Here is a 12,180-nt window from a genome sequence, read left to right as displayed (position 1 = left end):
CTGCTGATGGTATCACTGAGCAAAATCAGGCACAGCAGTTTAGAAGGTTTATTGTGAGGGAAATCACGATGCCTTTCGAAACCTCTTAGAGTTGTCAACGTCTCATGAAAGATAGCGGTAAAGACTACTTGTTGAGTGCCTGCAGTATGTTGGGCACTGTGCTGAACCATACATAGTATAGTTGTGATTGCTAAGGGAGTTTGTAAAGATCATCCTAGCCAAGAAAAGCTTGGTTTTATAATTTGTTTATATGTTTCTTTATTTTGAAGAGTGTTCTCAAGTTGAGAGGATGTGTGTTGGATGCTCTGGAGTCCAGATACTGATCATAAAGGGGCCTGCTAGCCAAGCAAGACTGGAATACTCTGGGCCAGTTGGCAGGAGCTTTTGAATCTGCCCCTTTCGCGTCCTTTGCCAGGAATCTTGCATTGTTCAAGGCTGTTCTGCCTTAAAAAGACAATGTCTTTTGATACTATAAGCTCTACAAACACCCTGTAATATTTCTTCATTATGCTTACCGTTTATGGTATTTATTTATTAGAAATTGAAGAGAGCTCTTTATGAATTTCTCTCCTCTGCTGTACTCTCGGCTCCATGAGGGAAGAGATGGTGTCTGTGCTTGGTAGATAATAAGAGCTTACTCAGTATTTGTTGAGTGAATGAGGGAGGGAGGAATAAGTAAGTGGCTCTTTTGTTCTTTTCCTCATTTGGGGAAAACATACAGCTGTTGAGTCTGCATGGAGAGGCTCTCGCTGAAATGTGGCCTGCACAATGTTCTCCCCCACCTGCAGCCCTTTGCATGTGTGGCTCTTTCCACCTGGAACCTTCTTCTCTTTCTCTACTGGCACTTGCCTCTGTTTCCACCTCTTCTGCTCCTGCTTCTTCCTCTGCTCGCGTGCAAACTAACCATCCATCTGACTGACACATTCTTTCTTTAGCCATCTCATTGCCTTCAGTCTGGGAACTGGGAACTCTGAATCTCCTGGAAGCCATTTTGTCTTCTTTATGATAATATTTCTACTCTTACTCATTGTGGATGGACTTTCAGCTGAACTCTCAAAAGTCATTAATTTTCACCCCTTGAGGGAGCATCTCATTGTTGTCCCCAGGTCCTTGCCCATGGTTGCATCTCCTGAACATCTTAAGTTTCACCAAAACATCCTCATAGAAAACCTAAGACAGCTCTTTAACTGCTCCCTGGGGCTCTGTGTTTCTTGAGCTCCACATCTGCTTTTATTCTCATATTTTTCTTTCATTAAGAAAAGGAGATAGCAGACAAGATGAACACAGAGAAATCAGACAAAATTATTGGGCTTGTTCACATGGTCTCACCAGCCTTTGCAATGCTTGTAAATATCTTTTCATGCGTGGGCTTGGATAGCATGTAATTAACAAGTGTAAACGTTTAGGTGGTCAGACCAGGGTTTGAACTTCTGCCTTGCTGCTTTCCAATGATATGACCGCACATGAGTTACCCAACCTTTCTGGGCCTCAGAGTCCTTTCATATCAAATGGATATACTGATGACATCCTCACCAGTTTGTTGTGGGAACAGTTGTGTGACCTACGTAGAAGTATTAGGCACGGTGCCTGGCATACAATGGGGCTCAGTAAGCTGTCACTAGTTTCCTTCCCTTTCCCCTTCATTTTCCTCCTTCTCTTATGTTGCCTCTAATTGTCATCATCCTTATTTTTTAGGAGATAGATCTGAATCCATGAGTCCAGGGGCTTCACCAAGATCTTGGAATATTTGGCAGTGACTTCAGGATCTTCTGTTTTTGATTCTTAGATCTCTTTCTCTTGGGGGTGTGGAAAATTCCCTGAACTTGATTATTTATCCAGTTCTTTCATGCTCCATATTGTCATGGCCACTTTTGAGCCATATTATTGGAAGTCTAACTGAAAGGCAATTTAATATCGCCCTGTGTTGCATCATTGCATATATTATTTCGGTCTGTCACGGACCTGTCAGCAAGTCTTGAGGAAGCACAGAGCCAACAACAACAAGCCTGACATCTGACAGCTCGTTAGCAGAAGCTTCTCTGATCGTGCAGTGGTGTTTCTTCAAATATCAGGCCCTCTTGGTCTCTCTGTTCATACCATTAGCGGTCTAGTCCAAGTCATACCTCCCCGCAAGCTGTATCTTCAGTGCTGGTCATTCAGTCTGTTGCATGGTTTGGAAAAACAGAGCCATTGTAGGCCTGTGATGTACTGAAGGCTGCAGCCAGGAATATCTTGGTAACTTATCACCACTCTCAGCTCTAATTATTCTGTTACTCACTGACTTGTTCGATTGACACTCTCCAGGTTCTGCCTTCCCCAAGCAGAGAACAAAAGGTTTCCCTTGAAAGTGGGGCCTGGCAGTGTCAATAGAGTGAGTTGCACATGAATAATGCGGCAGTGCCAACTGCATGTTGATAAAGTCTTGTTGGAGAAATACATGATAACGATCAGGCCCCTGGAACTCAGCGGGTGTGTACCTTTGGTGCCTTGCTCTGGGTCAAAGCAGGAAAGTCAAAAGTTCTTGTTCTCGTGAAGGCTGCTTCATGGTCTCAGGAGTTTGGCTGGAATCTTGGTGACACTTTCCCTTTGTTTCTCTCAGAGTTTGGAGCCTTGTACCTGCCTAGAAAAGCTCTGATACGTGGATGGTGGGCCCACTATTTTCTGAATTAATGCTTTTTAAAAAAATAGAGATGATGGTGATAGTGATGATTATAGCAGTTACCACTTATTGATCATTAAAAATGAGCTTTACTCATATTTTATGAGTTTAATGCTCCTAACACTCGAGGGATCTGGCTGATGTTTTCTTTCTCTACCCTCAACCTCCCAACTAGCCTTCGGTCTTTTCTTTTGTCTGGTCATATTCCCCCAAAACAAATCTTCAGCGGATAAACCTGGCAGCCAGAGCCGTGGGGTTGAGTTGGGGACAGGATCTTAAGGGCTGACCTGCACAGAGGCAGGCCGGACTTTACCTCTCTGTTCTCGTCAGGATGGCCCTCCCCTTAGCTGGCCCTGTGCCCTCCTCTGTCTGAGGGTGAACCTTAGCCTTCTTTCAGGGTGTGGGAAAGTGTACCCCGGGTGCTCATAGTGAAGGCACATGAGGGTCTAATTACTTTCTACACCACCAAAGGTGACTTTCCACCATCTTGCTGTTTTTAGCCCCACTTTTATTCCTTATTCGGGGGTACGTGGTGCCATTACTTCCTGACCTTTTCTGAGTCCCTGCAGAGTAATCATTGTGCTTCCGGGTTTTCCCCATGACTGCTTAGGTTTTATCTTTCTCAAGTTAGTATTTGAGTTACTTCTTATCCATCAGTGTTTTCTGGCTTTCAGATTTTTGTTGCTGCCATACTCTATCCTGTTCCCTTTGTCATTGTGGGTTTTTGCCTTGTTGAATATTCTTATATTGCCACCTTACTGGAATGTTTAAAAGGAGCAGAGGTCAACACGTGTAGTCAACCTGGCATCTGTAACGGGAAGTCTCTGTTTTTGCATTTTTCAAAAAGGGAAGAAGATTTGTTAGAGGTTTGGCGTGTTTTTGTGTCTGGGGAAGTAAGTGATGGGAGGCATGTGAGAGCAGCAAAATGCATTTTCAAAAAGCTGTCCTCGTTCTGTTCAGATGGCCAGTCTGTGTGCGGGACCCCTTGCCCTGCTGCCCAAGGACACTCCAGGATCTAACTTTGTCTCCTCCAAGGCCTGTGCAGAGAGCAATAGCTGAAGGTCTGGGCCTTGTGATACGAACAATTAAAAAGTGATTAGGAGCCTGAAAGCTTCCTTCTGTAACTGACATCCTGGGGTTCTCTTTCATTTACTTGGTCAACATGCATTGAACTGTCAAAATTCGGCTGGTCCTGGGAGTTGACGTGATGAATGAGGCAGATATGGTCCCTGCTGTGGGGGGTCATGGTCAAGCCTGACACACTGAAATTCACACAAGGTCAGATGGAGAGTCAGGAAAAGAAACAAAATAAAATAATTCACTGGTCTTCTGTGCTCATGTGCTCTTTCCTGAAATAGTATAGCGTAGAGCAAGCCCCACAGTTCTGGACTCCTCCATTCTGTCAGATCCTTTAATCAACATGGGCCGCTGAATTTCAGACAAAGCTGTGTAAAAAACGAGGGTGACTGTAGGTGGCCACATCCAAGTATACCATCATGAATCCTTGATTTCATGTATGGTTTTTGTGCTTCTTGTTTGTTAGTTCTGAGCTAAACAAAGAAAAAGAAATCTAACCTTAGATGCTGGCCCTGTGGCCGAGTGGTAAAGTTCGCACGCTCCACTTTGACAGCCCTGGATTTCACTGGTTCGGATCCTGGGCATGGACATGGCACCGCTCATCAAGCCGTGCTGAGGCGGCGTCCCACATGCCACAACCAGAGGGATCAACAACTACAATATACAGCTATGTACCGGGGGTCCTCTGGGAGAAGAAGGGGGAAAAAAAGAAACATAACTGGGATCAAGTTGCCATTCTAACACAGTATGATTTCTTCTTTAACCCACAAGTCTTCTTGGTGAATTGACCCTTTTATCGTTATATAACGTACCTCTTCATCCCTGGTGATGTTTAGCGTTCTGAAGTCTACCTTCTGATATTCGTGTAGCCACTTCTGCTTTTTCATTATTGGATTAGCATGGGATGTCTTTTTCTACCCTTTTTTTCTTTAACATCTCTTGTGTCTTTATATTTAAAGTAAGTTTCTTGTAGACAGCATATAGTTGGATTTTATTTTTTATTTTTATCCAGCCCAATGATTTCTGCCCTAGCATTGGCATTTTTAGGCCATTTACATTTAATGGTTAGGTTTTAATCTACCATCTTACTATTTCATTTTTATTTGTTCTATGTATTCTATGTAATTTTTCCCTTTTCCTGCCTTCTTCCATATTACTGAAATATTTTTTAGTATTCCATTTTATCTCCCAAATTGGTTTATTAATTGTATTTATTTTTTACTGATTCCCCTAGGATTTATAATATGAATCTTATATTTATCACAGTTTACCTTAAAATAATTTTATACCACATCACATATAATGCACTTTCATATTTCCCTCTCATTTGCGCTATTGTGGTCATATGTTTTGTTTCTATGTAAACCCCAGAACACATTGATTTTTTTCTAAATTATACTTTAAAGGTAAAAATTTAAAGTCAATTTTCTTTTCAAGAAATTTAAAAATAAAAAGGGCCGTTGCATTTACCCACGTATTTACTGATTTTGATATTTTTATTCCTTTGTATAAATTTATATTTCCAGTTAGTGTCATTTTCTTCCTCCCTGAAGAATTTCTTTTAACATTTTTTATAATGCAGATTTCTTGGAAATGAATTCCCTCAGCTTCTGTTTGTCTGAAAAATCCTATATTTCACATTAATTGTTCAAAGATCTTTTTGCTGAATATAGAATTCTAGATTGATATTTTCTTTTTAATTTTTTTCCACACTTTAAAGATGCCATTCCATTTTCTTCTGGGGTGCATTGCTTCTGATGAGAAGGCTGCAGACTCTTGTTCTTGTTCCTCTGTAATGTGTCCTTTTCCTCTGACTGCTTTTAAGATTTTCTTTTTTCACTATTTTTTTTTTTAACAATTTGTTTATAATGTGTTTTGATGTGGTTTTCCTGCTTTGGTTTCATTGAGCTTGGCTTTGTGGATTGATAACTTTTATCAAATTGAGAAAAAGCTTGACTCTTGTTTCTTCAAATATTTTGGGTTGGATGCCGACATCGTCAGTTTTGTGTTGTGGAGTCTGGATTTTGTTGTCTCCCTAAAGGTTGTTGAGCTACTTTTTCTGGTAGACTGCTAAGGCACTTTTGACTTAGTTTTATCCCTTAGAGTCCTTTTTTTTTTAACTTTGTCAGTTCAGATTTAGTGTAGCCTTTATACAAGGAAAGTTCAGTCACACTTCTGAGGCCTGTGTCTCTTGGGATCTCAACTGAATGTCCCGAGTGATCAGTGAGGACATTCCACTTTAATTCTGGTGCCTCCTGTGATCCTCAGCTCTCTGTGAGCTCTGAGAACTGTGCAGCCCGCAGCCCTGCGGTCGCTCGACACCAGCTTCATGGAGTGCCAGTGCACATACCTGCATCTTAACAGTCAACAAAGACTTCAGGGGACTCGTGCGCAGTTTTCTGGGGCCCTCTTTCTGCATGGCTACCTCCTCTTTAGAAGTCTGTGGCACCACAGCTTCCAGCCACCTCAAATTCCCTGAATTCTGAGCTCAATCTCCTCAAGTTCCTGGAGCTGGCACATTTTCCTTGGCATCCCTCTTTCTGTTTTGCAGTCTGGTGTGTGCCTCCAGGCAGAAAGCCAGAGTGATCTTATGGCTCACTTCATTCATTTCCTTCTCTCAGAGATCGCAGTCCTGTGCTGCCTGTGCTCAAGGTCTGAAAGCAGTTGTTTTGTATATTTTTTTCTGCTTTCCTAGTTTTCTAAGGCAGGGAATAAAATCCAGTCTCTGTTACTCTGTCCTGGTCAGAAGCAGAAACTTCTGTTGTTCCTACTTCAGTAAGAATTTCTATCTTGCTGTGGCATTTAACATCATCAAATACTTTTTAATCTTTAGTATGAGTTGATCATTTTTCTCTCCTTTAATAAAATACTGTGGTAAAATACATCCATAGATCTTCTGTTATTAAAATTTTCTTGAATGTTGTTCATGATTATTTTTTTCCATTTTTATATTACATTTGGTCCTGCCTTGTTTAGAATTTTTATGCCTCCATTCATAAGGTGAGAGTGGCCTCTGATTTTCGTTTCTCATCCTGTCTTTGCTTGGTTTTGTGACATAGTTATCTTAGCTTGATGAATTACTTGGGATGCAATTACTTCCTCTCCTAGACTCTGAAATACTTCGGAGCACTCTGTTCCTTGAACATTTCTTGGAACCTTCTTGTACAATTCTCTGGGCTTGAAGTTTTATTTGAAGGATGATTTTTAATTACTGACTCAATTTGTTTAATGGTAATAAATTTATTAAGCTTCTCTATGTTTTCTTGAGACAGTTTTGGTAATTTCTGTTTTTTAGTAAATTGTCCATTTCATCTAACTTTTTAAATTCACAGCATAACATTGTTCCTTTAGTCATTTTATTTTTTCTACCACCGTGTGCTTCATCTGTAGTTATATCCCTTGTTTTTAATCCATGATGTGTGTTATTTTTGCCTTCTCTCCTTTCTTCTTCCTCTATGTCTTTTCATAGAACCATGTTTTAGCTCTCTTGATTTCCTGAATTTTCTTAAGTCTTTCATCCGCTCCTTTTCATTCTTTGTTTCAGTTTAATCTTATTACTGTTTTTCATAATTTTCTAAGTTGGCTGCTTAGGTTGTTAATTTTCAGGTATCTAATAAAAGCTTTTAAAACTTGAATTTTCTTTGTAAAATACTACTTTACCCATTGAGTCTCTGCCTGGGTTATAAAATGTTCTCCTCTCTCCCCCTAATATGAGTACATAGACTTGAGTTTGTTGATTGCCTTTGAGTGCTTTAATTCCTCAATAGTAACATCAATTATTGTTATTCTTTTGGTTTACCTGTTTCTTCAAATTCTGAAAGTATAATAAAATCTTTAAGTAAATTGTGTCTCATTTTAGGAGCTTTTTTTAAATCTCTAGGAGCTCTTGTTTTATGTTTCACACTGTTTTGTTCAGTTCATAAAATTTAATGGAGGGTAATATTCTTCTTGGGTTCAGGGTTTTGTCATGGAATGTTCTTTTTTGTCTTGGCTAATATTTTTGATCTTGTATTCTACTTTGGTATTCATATTTTCATATTTTAAAAAATTTTGTTTGTATTTCTTTGTTGACTTTTTTTTAAAAAAACCTCTTCACATTTAAAAAATCTGTATTGTACACAAGATATAGCTTCATTTTAACCCCAGTGCGATTATTATCTTTTAACCAGTTGTGGAATTCAACTCATTGACATTTGTTCAAACACCTGAAATAACTGATTTTATTTCTTCCATCCTTCTGTCTTTTATCCTTCTATCCATTTTTGTTTTCTATGTAAATTATATTACCCCCATTTCCTTTCCTGTTTATTTTGACTGTTTTAGTTTGGTTTCACTGACTTGCTAATTTTCTCTTTATTCCCTTTTATCTTTTGTTATTTTGGAGTTCTACTAAGCTTTTTGTTTCTGTTAGTGATTCCTTCTCATTTCTTATAACCAACATTGAACTCTCATTCTGCCCAAATACACATCTGCATCAAGGTGCTTCTCCTGTGCACCTTCTCCAATTTCTGACTCTGAGGCTTTGCTTACTTAATCTTATCAGTTCCAGGCTATTATTGGCTTTTCCTTCTAATACAGCGTGCCTATTATGTTCCAAGAAAACTTAATATTACAAATCCCTGTTTACATTCTTGTGTTTAAATTGAAACATGTGTATGTATGTGTGTTTGAATATATACATATGTGTGTACACACACACACACACACACAGTGAGCATCAGCGTTCACTGTCACTGGTTGCTCTGATCTTTGACTTCCCCTGTGTTGGGATAGCTGCTATGAATCAATGGTTTTTTGATTATGTTCTCTCTTAAGTGTTGTCCTCAGAGAACATATATGGGGAGTTTACTTTTTGAATCCTTGCGTGTTAAAAATGTTTTTCTTTTTCCCTGACAGTTGAATAATGTTTTGTCTGGGTGTAGTATTCTTGGATCTTTTTTCTTAACAGTCTGTACATTGTTCCACTGTCTTCCACATCCCAGAGCTGCAGATGAGCATCCCTTAGCTAGTCGGAATCTCTCGCCTTTGTAAGGAACTTGTTCTTTCTGTCTAGAGGCTTGTATGATTTTCTGTTTGTGCTTGAAATTCAAGTATTTCCTGGATTCCCATCCTGGATTTAATGGGACTTTTAATCTGCAGGCTTCAATCGCACTTCAGCTCAGTGTAATAATAAAAATAAAATTAGTACTATACTCATGTAGTTATAACATCTCCTTCATCTTTTTTTTCCCCCTCTACTCTTCATTTTTTTAAAATCCCTCCTGGAATTCCTGTTATCCTCGTGTTAGGCTGCTGGATCTGCTGCTCAAGCCTCTTTTTTCTTCCCCCATTATTTCCCTCTTTGTATCTTTGCTACGTGTAGTAACATATTTCATTCACTTGGTCTTCCAGATCATTAATTTGATTTTCAACTTTAAAAAACTAGATTTTTTTTTTCAGTTCTTCTGCAGAAATTTTTAAATTTAAAATCAGTGGTTTTAGTTCAGAAAGTCTTTCTTGCTCCCTTCTAATTTCTCATCGCTTTCCTTCTTGAAGCTCTCTTCCAGTTTCTTCTGACCTCTGCTTAAGGGAGACCTGTGTCTTCCAGATGATGTCCTGTGTGGCCCTCTCAGGCGAACTCGTCCCCTGAGTGAGGTGTTGTTTTCATTGTGCCTGTTCATTGATTTATGTTCTGTCCACTCTCACATAGGTTTCCATAGTCTCTGTGGCATTAACAGCTCCGAGAGCGGTGAAAGGTGCAGCAGTTGTGCGCAGGCGTTCTGGCCGGCCGAGGACAAACAGCGAGCAGCCATCTTTCTGGGCGGAAGCAGCGTTCTTCTCCAGCTGCTGATCTTTGATGCATCTTGGGCTGCTGCGGTGGCCCCTGTCTTTCTCAGGCCCTGATCTCTAATTCTAAACCTACTGATGCCACCCTCCGTGGGCTGGCAGTCAGCTTGCCTGAGGTGAATAGCTGCCCTGGGGGTGCAAGTTGCTCGCCAGAGCAACTCAGGCGATGGCAAGACCCTGGTCTTCTCGGAAGCCTCAGGGGGAGGCAGACCCTTGGTTCTGCTGCTGGTCCCTTACCTTTACTCACCAACAACATGAAGTTCTGTACTTGCTCTCTCTCCTGGAGATTTCTAGAGAACGTGAGGCCTCGGATGCACTCTCTAAATTTTACCAATTCTGCTGCTTTTACACACCCATATTACCCAAGAGTTGATTTAAAGAGACCCAAATGGAATGGACCCTAATAGTGTTTGAATAATCCTCATGGAGGATGGGGTTGCCAGAGGCATCTGCAGCTGTAAAACTTGCTGCCTCCTGCGCTCAGTCACCTCACTCCAAGCATCCTCTTTGGCCACTTATTCTAACTTGCTGTGAGGCCTACGACATCCTTCTCCTTGCCCTTATTAGGGGAAAAACCTACTTGGAATAACTTAGTTATGCTGTAGAGTATTGAGTTGTTTAACTATTGCTGTTATAAACCACAACCAATGCTCAGTAGTTTAACACAATAATCGTTTGTTTGGTTCATGGGGAGGTCATTTAGGCTGTGCTCTGCTGGGTGGTCTTCTAGTTTCAGCTGGACTCACTCACTGGGGTCTTCACTGCCTGGGGATGTGTGATTCGTGCTGGGCTTGGTGGTCATTACTGTGCTCCACATGTCTCCTACGCTCCTCCTGGGACCAAGGGGCTGACCCTGCATGATTTTCTCGTGGTGATGTCAGAGGTGCAAGGGAGCAAGCAGAAACACATAATGCCTCTTGAAGTGCAGACTGGAAACCAGCACACGGTCACTTCTGCCGTGTCCTTCTGGCCAAATCCCGTCGCATGACAGAATCCAAAGTCTAGAGGTAGGAAGGGGCCTTGCCTTCCTACTGAGGTGGACAGTGTGGATGTGGGAGGAGAGGCTTCGGTGCTGCAAATTACATGGCAGAGGATGTGGCTACGTGGAGGGCCGAAGACTCGGGGCCATGAACTCCCCTCCCTCCCTGTAGCTGTTAAGGACCACAATGCAGTGTTTCCAGGTTAGAATCCTACCTCAAAGGAGAGAGCCATGAGTCTACCTTCGAGGGAGTGGGGAGACTTTTGCAGAGGAGAGGCCTTTGGGTCTGGACCAGAGGATAACTTGGAGTTCGCCAAGTAGATAAGGATGAGTGAAGTGAGGAATAATCAGTTAAGACAAAAGGAGCAGTCAGAGTAGAGGCACAGAAGCCTGCAGATGAATGGGACATCTGGGGATGGAAGAGTTGTCCTGTGTGACCGGATTCTTAGAAATGATCCTTCACCATCTTTTGCTTCATAGCATTTCTCTCTCCAGTGATCTATCAGAGTTTCCATAAAGGTGGGATTTCAGATATTGTGCCGGGAGGAGTTAGCCTATTGTATACTCTTCAGAACGTGCTACATAGGTGGCTGCCTTCTCTGTACCTCAAAATTATCTTGCTTAAATGAGGTGAAGGATTGAGCACGTGTGTATTACATTTCTACTGACACTAGTACTCCTTCAGTATACCCATGCCACTTAGCTTAGCTCAATATATTCTGCTATTTATGCCACAGCTGAAAAAACCATTAATAACAGTAACATTTGTGTGCCTTCAAAAGCGATTTAGGCCTCTCAAAATGCCAGCTCTTCTGTGGAGCCTTTCTTGATGCTTTCTCCCCACTCCTCCCACCAGATTAGATCAGAGTCTCCTGGTAAGGGTTCTCATTTCTGTTTCTACTTCTTTCAGAACATTTTTGGCTATTTGTTAGTATATGATTTTAGATGTGATTGTTTGATCAATTTTTGTCTCCTTATTAAACCGTCAGATTCTATGAAAGCAGAGGACCAGGTCTTTTGCATACCTCTTTGCATTCCCCAGGGCCTAGCATGGTGGCAGAGTCATAGTAACTGAATACTAAATATTGAGTGAGTGAGTGAGTGGGTGAATCTATGTGAAAGACTGAAGGAGATGCACCTAGACTGTTGGCTCTCTGAGGTGGGTTTATCTTTAAAGCTGCATGGGCATCCTAGGTTTACCATTTACCTGTGGTGAGGTGGACAAACCATAGTCGTTCTTTGGTGCTTCTCTTCAGTCAGTATGCATTGTGGCTTGACATATGACTGAGGGTGGACTAAGTACTGGCAATGCAGAGACCACTAGGGCTGGTTTTGCTCTGAAGAGTTGCTGGTTTAGTGGGAGAGATGGGGAAGTGGAGGGGCAGACAGTTACTATGGGAAGTGTTAAGATAAGGAGATGTTTGGTTAGAACTTGGAGAAGAGGTTTTGGACTCAGCCTGCCTTCCACTGAGGCTTCATGAAAAATGACAATGTGAGCTGAGTCATGAAGGCTAACTAAGAGTTAGATGCGATACAGGAAAGAACATTCCAGGCAGAATGAAACAAAGGGTTCAGTGCACAGGGAAGTCAGAAATCAAAGCCGCCTGTGGGAAACTTAAAGTAATTCAGTTTTGCAGGG

At 41.3% G+C, this 12,180-nt stretch overlaps 1 protein-coding gene across 29 annotated transcripts in view; it reads left to right on the top strand.

Annotated features, from left to right (window-relative positions):
• The window catches only part of FGGY (FGGY carbohydrate kinase domain containing), a 377,460-nt gene that overhangs the window by 128,684 nt on the left and 236,596 nt on the right, over positions 1 to 12,180 (top strand). The window lies entirely within an intron of this gene.

This window comes from Equus caballus, chromosome 2 (genome assembly GCF_041296265.1).
Source record: "Equus caballus isolate H_3958 breed thoroughbred chromosome 2, TB-T2T, whole genome shotgun sequence".
NCBI lineage: Eukaryota > Metazoa > Chordata > Mammalia > Perissodactyla > Equidae > Equus > Equus caballus.
The sequence above is the reverse complement of the archived record's forward strand: the minus strand, read 5'-3'. Positions and strand labels throughout refer to the sequence as shown.